General features: G+C 40.1%; 1 protein-coding gene across 2 annotated transcripts in view; it reads right to left on the bottom strand.

Moving 5' to 3' along the window:
* Atp10b (ATPase phospholipid transporting 10B (putative)) overlaps nt 1–12,925 on the bottom strand; it is a 303,657-nt gene that overhangs the window by 165,528 nt on the left and 125,204 nt on the right. The window lies entirely within an intron of this gene.

Below are 12,925 nucleotides of genomic sequence, written 5' to 3'. Positions count from 1 at the left end.
CCAGAAACCAGGTATAATCAGACATGGTATTGTGTAATTGTAGTTCAAATGCTTCTAAGGTAAGAATGAAGACAAAGTTGGGAGAATTCCCCTGAAACTCATGGCCAGCTAACGTGGTGTATGCAGCAGTCAATGATAAGGACATTTGTCTTGAACATGGTAGAAGGTGAGGAGCAACCTTAGAGGTCGTCCTCTGATCTCTATATGTACACTCTGTCAAGCCCCCAACATACACATCACACACATACATTAAAAAACAAAACAAATCACAGTAATGGGCAAACTGTAGACTATATGATTTTCAGTTTGGAAAACAATCATACAGGTGTTATTAAAATGTCTGAAGATTTAGAAGGAACCAGTACTCATGTATCCACTATATACTGGATGACGACCACTCTCTAGGGTTCATGTTTATGCTGTCATTTATTCCTTCTGTTCCTACTTTCTAAGGCTATGGAATCTCCAATAAATCTGCCAAAGGAAACAGATCTGGGATTTAAATATGGCTCTGGCCTCATTTTGAAGCTCCATTCCTTCAACTGCATTGCAATGTCCTCGGAAGTATACACAGTGTCTTCACATTGCAAAGTTGCATGCAATGACTTGCTCAGCAACAGTGTCAACTTTATAAAAGATACAGCACTCTCAAATCAGCCCTGTTAGGCAACATGCACCTCTTCCCTTTCCAGGTGACTGAACTGGCATTAAAAAGGCTAAGTGACTTACACAGCCAGTACCCAATTGCTTTTGGGATTCTTACTAGTTACTATTTATGAGACTGACGCGCTACCTACTGCGCTAACAAGGCTCCTTACTAGTTACTATTTAAAACTACAGGACATTAAACGACTTTTACCCTGGTTCTTGTTGACTAAGGGTCTTGGGTCTCCCACCTATGGAGTATAATTATAGAATAGGTGTAGGCCAGTAATCTACAGCTCCTTGAAAAGCCAAGGTAAATGAGTCACCTGTAATCCTAGCTAACTGAAAGGGCAGAAGGATCATGCACTCCGGCCCTCGCTGGGCTATAGAATGAGTACAAGACCTGCCTGGGTGGTTTTGTGAGATGCACTCTCAAAAATAAAACAAAGCACCCCCCACAGTATTATTTTGCAAGCTATACATAACTAACCGGCCGCTCTCACACTCTCATTTTGATGTCCCATCTTGTTTTTCAAAGACACACAATATTTATTTTTTGTATGTAGTTAAGTGTAGAACATGATGTGAGGTGCTTATAGTAGCCTAGCAAATTAAGTTGTCCATCATCTCATGATGTTCATCATCTTATGTGTGAATGTTAACAAATCAGTCTTAGGAAATTTCTAGTGTATGACACAGTATTATTAATCATAACTCCTATACTTCTCTATTACCTGTCTGTCCCTTCTTGCTATGATCCAAGCATGAGAGGATAAGAAAATGAATCTGTGGCAGGAAGAATGCCAAGATGACCCCCAGGATTCCTGACTCCTGTCTTACACAAAACTCTTACCATTCACTAAGTACTCTTGTAGATAACAGCTGGGAAGGGAATTGGCAGATCACTTAAAATTACAACACAGTTGGCCTTAAAATAGATGAACTAGGATGGGCCTGTCTAGTCTCAAATGGTTTCTTCTGGAAAAAGAGATTTGAAGCACAAGATATGTTTTCCACTGTTAATGGATGCATGGAGTCACATGACAGAGAAGCCTGATGATGCGTAGGAGACAATAGGGTCCCAGGTCTGACAATTATCAGAAAACATGAACTACAATGCTATTTTTCCAAGGAACTGGCCTGGCTGACAGTCTGAGTGGGTTAAGAGGTGAACTTTCCCATGACCCTGTGAAAAGGGCCAGGACTCAATTGCAGCCTTGTAGACTCGAGTGAGGAACCCTGTCATGTCTTCCCTGGACTTCTGCCCTACAGAAAAATGTGACTTGAAAAATGGGTGGTGTTTTCAGCTGTGAAGTTCTGTAATTTGTAAGATAGTAATAGAAAACTAACACAGTATCTAAAGTCATAAATGTTAGCCCTAATTATATAAATGTAATATTTTATTACATATAATGTATTCAACTGAATCATTTGCTGTATTTCTCACTCTTAGATGAGTAAATTTTACTGCCTATGAAGTCCAAATCCACAGTCTAACAGCAATTATCATAATAATCTAACATCTATTGAACAATTATGATGCGTTCATTCTGCTAAGTGCTTTCTACGCATTGATTCATTCAGTCCTCATAACCTTATGGAGTGGGTACGTTGTGAATCATTTCACAAATGAGGAAAATAGAAGATGAAAAATGATTGGAGCAAAAAGACATTGTGTTACTTTAAGGAAAAGTCATTATCCACAGTTAAAGCACTTATTAAAACCAGAAGTTTTCCTTTTATTAAAGGTGGGATTTTTTTCCAACTGGCTTTGGTATGTGTTTGTATGTCTTCATATGTATCCCTGGCAGTCACATTTCCTCATCTTTACCAGTTAAGAGCAACATGGGATAAAATACAGGATAAGCAACAGTACTGTCCTTCTAAGTTTACTGAGGTATGCTACCTCAATGCTCAAAACATCCTGGCATTCAGAAAATCTGCTCTTCTCTTTCATGAGTTTTCCTATTTTATTTGTAAACTGGCAAATTACATTAACAGGGCACAAAGTGATGCTATGATTTATGAACACCATGTGGAATAATTAGATCAGACTAATTACCATATCAATCATCTCAAATACTTTTATATGGTAGGAACATTTAATATTTACTCTCAGTGATTTTAAATCTTAGTTGCTATATTTACGTCAATGCACAGTATCTCTCAAAGCCACAAAAAAGCTTAGTCTTCCCAACTAAGGCTTTGTCTCCTTTCAACATCCTGTCCCCATTCTCCTTCATACTCCAGCCTCTGAAACAACTATTACACTCATTGCTTCTCTTGAGTTCAGTTATTGCAGTTTCCACCAACAAATGAGTGCATGTGCAATTATTGTTTTTTTCATGCTAGGATTATTTTACCTACCAAAATGTCCTTCAATTCCACACATGTCACAAATGACAAAAGCTTCTTTAAAAGGCAATTCTTTTGCATTCTGTGTATATATACACGTATTTATAAATGTATGTATTTACATATGCATATATACACAGAATGCAAAAGACTTTTTCATCATATGCTCATCTCCTGATAAACACTTAGGTTCTGCATGATCAAGGTAGAGCAGGTACATCTTTTATAGTTCTATTTCAAGCCTTTGGGGGTAAAATACTTGGAGGCTAGGGTTGGGCTACTGGGCCATATCGGAATTTATTAGTTTTCCTGAAAAACCTTTATGACATTTTCCATCCTGGCTGCACCAATTTAAATTTCTCCCAACAGAATCAAGCGTTTCTTGTTTACCCCAGCTCCTCTAGATAGTAGTCTCTAATTGTGTGTGCAGTGTGTCATGCCATAGGTCTGTGTGCCAGATTTGCTATTCTCAATAGCTTCCTGGGAATTAATGTCACCTATGAAGCCAGCTCAGAGAGTTTCTGTGGTATATAGATGCCTGGGCTATAGTCAGGGGCAAGCCAGGGATGTTTTAATACTCGGAGAGATACCTGAAGATCCTTGGGTCTGTTCTTCTAGCTGGACTCTCCAAGGTAAGTCCTGGGGGAGTTAACAACCAGCTGACAGTTCTAAGCAATTGCTAACACATGGGTAACCTAGAAAATATGGACCACACTTAATAAAACAGGCCCCAAAGCTATCCTGCTCTCTTAGTTTTGCTGTGTTGATTTGATACAATCATTAAATTGGGAATCAGAGAAACTGAGGATGTTTTGGGGCCCCTTCCTTACTATTGTTTTTATGTGATGTCATTCTGAGACCTGCAAGTTGCAGAGCCTCTCTAGGGCTCAGGTCAGTGATCCCAGATTCTCCTAAACACTGATGCTAAATACTCTGACTGTTAAACCATCACTCAGGGAGCTTTGAAATATACAAGTGCTTATTCCCTGGATTCAGAGACCTAGAAAAAATGTAGTATTGACTAGGAGAAGCAGGGAATTTACACAGATATTGTAGCAACTGTTTATCAAGGCAACGGGATGTCTGTGACATTGAGACCATGAAATCAGGTCACACAGGTAGCAAGACTGTTACCCAGCCATGTACATTTCAACTGGATTCTGAATGAGATGCTTTCTAGAGTCACTTCTGTCTCTGTTAAAAAGATACAATGACCAAAGAGAACATTCATTTATTCCACAGCACACTTGACATGTTCCTTGTTAGGTACACCAGCAGCTCCATTGTATAGCTGAAGAAGTACAGATGTGGAGTAGTTATCTCCAGTGTCATACTTAGAAAGCAGCAGATCTAGACCTTAACTCCAGTTCTCTGACTCTTGACCACCTGCTCTTGTTTATTTTTCAGCAAGAGAGTCTCTTATTCTGCATGAGATACCCTTAGAGATCCACCTCTGCTCTGGCCAGTGGTCACAAGATGGCTGATCTGTCAACTCCTTTGAATACAATAACAGAATGCTCATAGGTAATTTAAACCTATGGGGTTTCCATTAGCAACAACCAAGTTTCTTCACAAAAATCCAGCATGGTAGCTCTGAAGGCCTTTGGGCTATTTGTCATTGCAAAATCTCTTGTGAACTTTTGGGAGAATTAGCACAGATATTCTTTCTCTTTTTTCTATTCAGACACACATTCCCTATTTATTGTTTTCCTCTGCAGGTAGGGAATCACAAAAGACCTTCCTAGGCATTTAATTGAACCTGCTGCTGTCTTCTGCTGTAGTTCATTAGCAACTTCTCCAGCATAACCCCAGGAGGTTCACATACAAAGTAAACAATGCTGGTCTTCACTTCTACCCTGAAGAAAGAATGACTGGCGGTTTTGGCAAAGTAATGGCAGTTAATGGGGACTAAATGCTTATTAGGATGGGCTAGCTGTGCCTGCACCCTCCAAGCATACTCATTGCATTCGTGGGCATCAGGCACCGAGAGACGTGGCTGGTCCTCTTCCATCACATTGCCACAACAGAGACTGTGGGCAGATCTCAACCTTGCCAGGGTTTTCAGAGTTATGCAAGTGTAATATGAGTTAAAAAAAAAAAATCCTCTGTGCCCTTCCATGATGCCGTCAGTCTCAAATGAGACACATTATCAGTAAGCTGTTTACAAAAGATGATGTCTTTTGCCAAAACATAAAACTCTACGACCTGTGGCTCTCCTCCTTAGGAGAGTCCTGGGTCATTCTTTGTTTTCCCAGGATGACTGTGACTCTGGCCAGCAGGTAGGGAATTCATCCATGAAGGATTTCTTGCTTTAGGGTTCTCACTTTCAGTTTGAAATCAGAACGTAAGTAATTTTTTTTTTTTTTTTTGGTTTTTCGAGACAGGGTTTCTCTGTGTAGCTTTGTGCTTTCCTGGGACTCACTTGGTAGCCCAGGCTGGCCTCGAACTCACAGAGATCCACCTGGCTCTGCCTCCCGAGTGCTGGGATTAAAGGCGTGCACCACCACCGCCTGGCACATAAGTAATTCTTTAGCGTCTCTTTTATTTTGTTTGGGTGTTCTGTTTTGCAAACCACCCAGGTCTAAAACTTAGGCTCCAACTGTGCACAGCTTTGTCTGTGTGTGAAGGTCAAAGCCTGGTTGCTTTCTGTAGGATCCTCTCTTCCCTGCCTTGTTTTGACTTCCAGTCAACTTGATAGAGTCTTAAGCTTGCACAGCCACTCCCTCCCTGGCTGTAGTTGGGAGCCATGAATAATGCCAGCAACTGGGAGAAAGTCACGCTGGTGGCTTTCCACTTACTGCCTGCATCAATAGCTCCCTGGCCTACCAGGCTCCTGTAGAGATTCAGATGAATACAGGACTGGTTTGTTCAACTCCTGTGAACATGGCACTCCCCATGATGAAGAACAGCTCTGTACCAGCCGTATTTCTGGACTTTGTCTTGATGGTCAGAAGAAATTTATTGGTATAGAGAAAGTAAAATGTGTTTAGTTGGAAGCTCCATCTCAGCCTCCCTTCCTTTCTCCCCAAATCTTGCCTTTCTCAGAAAGCCCGCCAAGCAGCGGCTCCTCACCCAAAGCTGCTCAAAACCGTGCCTACAGGGTATTGAAGCTCCGGTCCCTAGACCTGCATTGTGATTTCTTCTCCTCCCTCCCCTGACTCGCTTCTGGGGGCTTCAGAGTCACCCAAGAGTGCTTTTCTCACTAACCTGGGCTTTTAATTTGGATTGATCTGGCTTTTTGTGTTGGTGGAGAAACCTACTTTTGGGGATCCAGAAATATTTATCAGTTTGCAAAAACAATTACTTAATGGATATGTTTATTACACCATGTTTATAAGAACAAATAAATCAGAATCAACCTAAATACTCACCATTTGGGGACTGCATATATATTTTTGATACTTTCATAAAATATCATGTATCAATAAAAACAGTAAGTTAACTATCAACCACAATAAGATTCACCTGGAAAGATATCCCTAATGTTATAACAGTGGCACTTCTATCTTAGGGGTAGCCAACAGCTGTCTAACTGTTCTTAAGGCCTGCTAAATAGTAAGGAATTCATAATTCATGCCTGTTACTATAAACCTAGATAATTATCCATGGCCAGAGAAGTCATAGGCCCTAGAGGAGAATCTACTACTATAATTTTCCTAAACAAGTGTAATTTTTAATTGTATTCAAAATTTTTATTCACATACATTCACCTGTCACTCCTCATCACAAAATCATCTTTTTGCCTCAGATGGAGACTGTTACAGAGATATAAACTTGTCAAAATACAGAGAACAAGCATTTGTGTGGTGCCCAACCCCGAGTGATATACCTACAATGCAACTTCTACATCTAAGGCTCAGGGAACACCACGAAAGAGGAAGCAGAAAGAATGTGAGATGACCAGGATGACTGCTGCTAGACAATATCCCCATGAAATGCACCCATTAACTTGCAGCAGTATAATTTCCCGGATAAGATTGGTATAATACCATCAGTTGACATGCCAGTGTGGATGGATGGTATTTGACAAAGCCCTACCCCAAGATGGAAAGCTACAGATAGTTCAATAGCTATAGAGAGAGGGAGAATCAGTTTCCTCCTGTGATGAACTCCCACAGGGGTTGTACAACCCCAAGTAATCAGCCCTGGATGCTTGTACATATGAGCAATGCTAAATGGATCCTATAGTTTCTATATATAAACACACACACATATGCCTCTCTCTGTGTGTATGTAACAATAATAAGGAACAGGTCATGGATTTCAGAGAGGAAACTGGAGAGGAGTTGGGGGAAGGAGAGGCAGAGTGGTGAAGGTGCAGTACTCATGTGTGAAGTTGTCAAAAATTAAAACTAAATCTAAATTAAAAAGTAAGCTAAGCATACCTAATCTAACTCCACTCCCAAGAAACATGAAGTGAATGAAAAACATGGTACAGATAGTGGGAAAGATTCTTAGGTTTAAGAAGGCAGGACACATGCATTCATATGGGTGTAATATTTCACTGAAAGGTCAACACACATAGAGATAACTGTTTTTGGGGGGGAGTGGATAGTTTTGAGACAGCTGGAAAGCTTGATTTTTTATTAAACAGTGATTATGTATTAAACATATTTTTATCATGCATTTGAATGTCCTACTTAGTATATACACAGAAATAATTGAAAGCAATAATAATTTGAAAGCATTGAAAGCAATGAACAGCTTGTTAGAAAATAGAAAGTCTCTCTTGGAGTTAGTACCTGAACATTTATGCAGTTTTCAATCTGAGGCAGCATGTTTTTGTACTTCACAATGGGATTTTTTTCTATTATAAGAGAGGATGAAGTTCTGTCCTTTGTTAGATAATGGATTGCAACTGGAAATCAAAATGTTAAGTAAATTAAGCCAGTTCCAGGATGGCAAAATCAGATGGAAAAATCTAAAATTTGTAGGTTCGTGATCATATAGACACTTAAAATTATGAATGTACAGATGCCATGAAAACAGAAGGAAAACTGTGCAATGGGATGGAGGAAACTCCAGATAATTCTCTCTTTCAGCTGTGCTGGTCAAAAAGAGAAACTGACTGTCACATACTTGCAAATTATGAGAGCCCCTCACCAGAGCCTAATCATGTTGGCACTCTGATCTTAGACTTCAGCCTCTAGACCTGTAAGAAACTGTTGTTTGTTTTTTCCAGAGTGAAGCTCACTGGTGCAGTGTGGGAGAAGGGCTATGCCTTCCAGAGCTAAGAGGCACAGGTGAGAGGAAAGAGCTGTCTACACCTTACTTCATGTCCCATTCCTCCTGGCGTTGATCACAGGGTGAAGAGGAGGCTGGTTGTCTGTTTCCCCTCCTAAGTATAAGCCACTGGCTGAAAGCAGCTTTCTCCATCTAGCTCATCTCTTTGTCGCCAGGGAGTCACGTGCCTCATATCTAGCGACAGAACAAGATGTACCTTATAAAGGTACTATGTGCTGCTCACACGTAGAAAGGATGGATTCTGAAAAGGCTTTGCTGAAGAGCTACACACCCAGCCAAAATAGCTTAAAATTATTCTACAAAGTGATCTTCAGAGAGGCAAAAGCAGGCTAGTGGCAACAGTATCTGTTTGGATGTCATATGGGTCTTTGTCTAAATCCCAGAACTGCCTGTCTTAGTTGTGACTTGTTGAATAAGCTGAATAAGTGGTTTTTCCTTCCATGTTTGCTTCTTTACTTATAGTAATAATGTTTCAGGCAGTGGTTCTCAACCTGTGGGTTACAACCCCTTGGATTGCATATCAGATGTTGATATTACAATTCATAACAGTGGCAAAATTACAGTTATGGAGTAGCAACAAAATAATTTTATGGTTTGGGGTCACCACGAAATGAGGAATTGTATTAAAAGGTTGCAGTGTTAGGAAGGTTGAGAGCCACTGCCTTAAGAGAGAATGGTGAAGACCAACCTGGGTGGCAGTCAGCTTATCAAATAGCTCCCAAAGATGCCTACCTACTATTAAATCATGCCATCATGTCATCCTTTCCTCTAGAATGGACATAGTGATGACTAATGAATCCATTAGGAAAAAGAGACAAGATGTCACAAAAGGCTGATCTCCCTGCTGCTGGCATGCTGGATTACAGTTCTTCCATCTCACATTGATGGGGCAGTATTCAGATTGTAGCCAGAGAGGAACTGAGACCCATAGTGCATAAGGACCCCTAGGACCTCAATGTGGCCAGTAACATGATAACCATGAGCATGTGCTTGGGAGAGGATCCACCTTAAGTCAAGTTATTGGCTCATACTGTGCTTATGGCCTGAATCATGAAATTCAGAAAAGCTGGACAGCGATTGTCAACCTAAGGTCAACTGTGAGATTATACACTTTATCCTTTAAAGTAACTCTATGTTGAGTACTTTGCTAAATACTAATAGCTAACTAATGTACTATGTACCTCAGTATGACATGAAGCCAGCAAGATGGTCCATGGGTAAAGCCCAATGACTTAAATTGGGACCCACATGCTCGAAGAAGAGAACCAACTTCTATAGTGTCCTCTGATCTTCCTGCATATGTGCCACAGCACATAAGCACAGGCACACACATGTATAGAAATTCATACATCTAATAAAAATAAATAGAAAACAAACATATGGCATATATTATTATATTTATATATCTCATATATATATATAGTGACTATTACCAATCAAAACAGTTTTTGCTGGGCAGTAGTGGTGCACGCCTTTAATCCCAGGACTTGGGAGGCAGAGCCAGGCAGATCTCTGTGAGTTCAAGGCCAGCCTGGGTTCCAGGAAAGGTGCAAAGCTAGACAGAGAAACTCTGTCTCGAAAAACCAAAACCAAAACCAAAACCGTTTTCCTGGTAAGTCTAGATAGAGGCTCAGAATCACTTCCAATTAAGTTTATTTTATTAATTAACAATCGAAAGGAGCATTTGTGTGTGTATACATATGTATATGTATGTATATATATATATATAGTAATACATTATTCTCAAATGTGTATAAACTGTAGAAGAGTTCAATAGAGCTAACATATTAGCACATATATTTCCTCATGCATTTGTAGTCTTTTGGTGAAGTTAACACTTGAAACCTACTCTTAGTGGTTTTTGAAACTATGTTATTCTGTTTTAAAGTCAGACAGACCTTTGTCTGAATGCCAGTGCTGCCTATCTCAGTTATGCTCCCTTGAATAAGAGACTCTATGCCCTGTGCTTGTTTACTCGCTTGTAACAGTAGTATTCATTTTAAGAGGTCATGGTTAAGACTGACCAGCAAAAGTTCTGGGTGGCAGGTTGATGTCACCATGTTATACAATAGAGCTCTTGAACTTATTCTTCATACCTCAATGAAATTTATCTTTTTGACCAATGTTTCCTTAATTTCTCATGAAGTTTATATAATTGATTCATCTTTTGTTCCCCAGGAGCATGCACACACTAATGTAAACATAGTGGGCACTTGCTTCATCTTGGTGAGTAACCAGTAGCATAGAGCTTGCTCCAGTTTGCAGCAGGTTTATAGTCTAGACCGTGAACTGACAGTATTTAAATAAACACATGAATGACTATGCTGATTGCTTGCTGTAAGAGCAGTCTCTTTAGTGTTATTGGCATGGTTTGTCTCCTCCTCCCCCGCCTTTCTTCTTACCTTTCCTTTCTCTGATAGGATCCCCTGGCCTGACAGGCATATCTAGAAGGGCTCTGTTCTGATAGCCCATGGACAGTGTCATGAATCTAGCTTTTAATGACTCTTCGCTTGACACAGTCAGAGGACCACTCACAGACCACGAGACATCACCAAAGGGATAACTGTATGTGTGGAGAAAGCCTTGCATATGTGAGAATGTTTTGAGGTCATTTAAAATGTAACTTCAAATGACAAGTATTTTTAAACAAGGGATTGAATAAAGAAATTGATTGCCATTAATGCCTGAGATACAGTGCTAATTCACAGTAAAAATGATGTGTATACATGAGACATACATACAATGGGAAGGTGTCTGATGTACAGTTAAACTTAAAAGGCAGTTATTAAGTAAATACACATATAAAACTTCAGGATCACTTTTATGTGTATAAATATCTATATCCCATGTCCTGGTTATCACCATCATCCCTGGTAAACAAGCCAAAGAATATAGTAACAGATAAACATTTCAACTTGCCCAGGTAATACATTTATGCTATAGTTGGGGTCTTCGAGGACCAGTCCAGTGGTTGTCATGGATATTTGGGATAAATCAGTAAATGCGATTTGAAAGGCAACATAGTCTTTGTGCATGAACCCAACTACTGTAGTGGGTAGCCATTCCAGCTTGGATCTGGAAGTTCCAACCCCCATTGAGACTCTGGCAACTGTCATGCCTATGAGGCGGGGCCAGGGGAGGTGCCTGGAGACCTGATATCTGGATGGGTGAGCGCTCTCTGTTCTGGGACCCTGAACGGTGGAGGTGGACCTAGCAGAGCTCTAGAGAACACCGCTGGACTGTGATACACTTTCCCCAGACCCCGCAACCTACCTATCCCTTAATTTGTAAGTTACCCACTAAATAAATCTTCCTTTTAACTATGTGGAGTGGCCTTAATAATTTCACCAATAAACTACTTCCTATAATTGCCCAAATACATGTCCAGCACATATCTGATATCTAAAACTAAATGGAAACATATTAAGGAAATGTTTTCTTTGGCTACACAAAGCAATCACCTATGTTTGATGAGGGGAGTCAGTGTGCAGAAGAACAAATTTGAGAGTTACATTAATAGAATCAACTCCTACAGGTAGACACCAGCCAAAATTCTTTAGCTAATGCCCAACTCCCACCCCACCCCTGATATTTAGCTTTCTTTCTCCGTGTCTTCTTTTTCGACAGGTGGAATGTTTTATTAAGCATCCAGGATCTCTGGAGCTGTGCATGTCTTTGTGAAGATCCCAGACAAATTAGAAAGTCAAATTAGCAATGCATATTTAATGCTGCTTTGTAGTTGTTTTTTTTTTTTAAGTTGGCAGCAATGTTTACTCTTTGAGGGGGAGTTTATAATTATGCAAATTGAAGAAATAGTCTGCCTATGGTATAATGATAATGACGGGTTTTATATCCAGAGTCAAAGTATTTCTGTTCATTTCTTAACTTCACCTGTGACTTGAGGGGAGGTTAGCCAAGGTGGAGGTCTTATAAATGGATATTTTCATCAGTTTGATCTTAGAGGAATGGCTGATGAAATTTGCATAGCCTTATTGTCCCATAGACACTACCAATGGCCTGTAAAATGAACATCCACCTTCTTGTCTTCTTTCTAAAAAGATATTCACTTTGTTTACTTTGCTCCAGAAGACTCTGGTATTTCAGAGTTATCATCTCTAGACCTAGGAACACTAATGACTGGTTTAAAGTATGCTGGGTGGTCTCACATGCTCTGTCACAGGAGCACATGACACATTCAGGCAAATGAACATGTGTAGAAGTTTCCTGGGGATTTTCTACAAAAGTGCATGAAAAGAAAGACATCTGAAATCAGAATCAGGTCTTGGTGGCATTGTTAGTTGTCTCCGCTCTCTATGGACTTGCTCTATACAAGTCAATAACTTAAAAATATTACTTAAGCCATGTTGAGCCTATATTTTCTGTTGTTTACAGACAAGAACACATTTTTGTTTTTAAGACAGGGTTTCTCTGTGTAGTTTTGGTGCCTGTCCGGGATCTCGCTCTGTAGACCAGGCTGGCCTTGAACTCACAGAGATCCACCTGGGTCTGCCCCCCTGAGTGCTGGGATTAAAGGTGTGCGCCACCACCACCTGGCCACAAGAACACATTTTAATGATATATACCTTGATAGTTCCTAAATTGCTCAGTGTGTGTACACATGTTTATGTTCATGCATATGTAAACATTGCAGAGAAACTAGAGCCATATACTTGGCATCTGC

Source organism: Peromyscus maniculatus, chromosome 8, assembly GCF_049852395.1.
Source record: "Peromyscus maniculatus bairdii isolate BWxNUB_F1_BW_parent chromosome 8, HU_Pman_BW_mat_3.1, whole genome shotgun sequence".
NCBI lineage: Eukaryota > Metazoa > Chordata > Mammalia > Rodentia > Cricetidae > Peromyscus > Peromyscus maniculatus.
The sequence above is the reverse complement of the archived record's forward strand: the minus strand, read 5'-3'. Positions and strand labels throughout refer to the sequence as shown.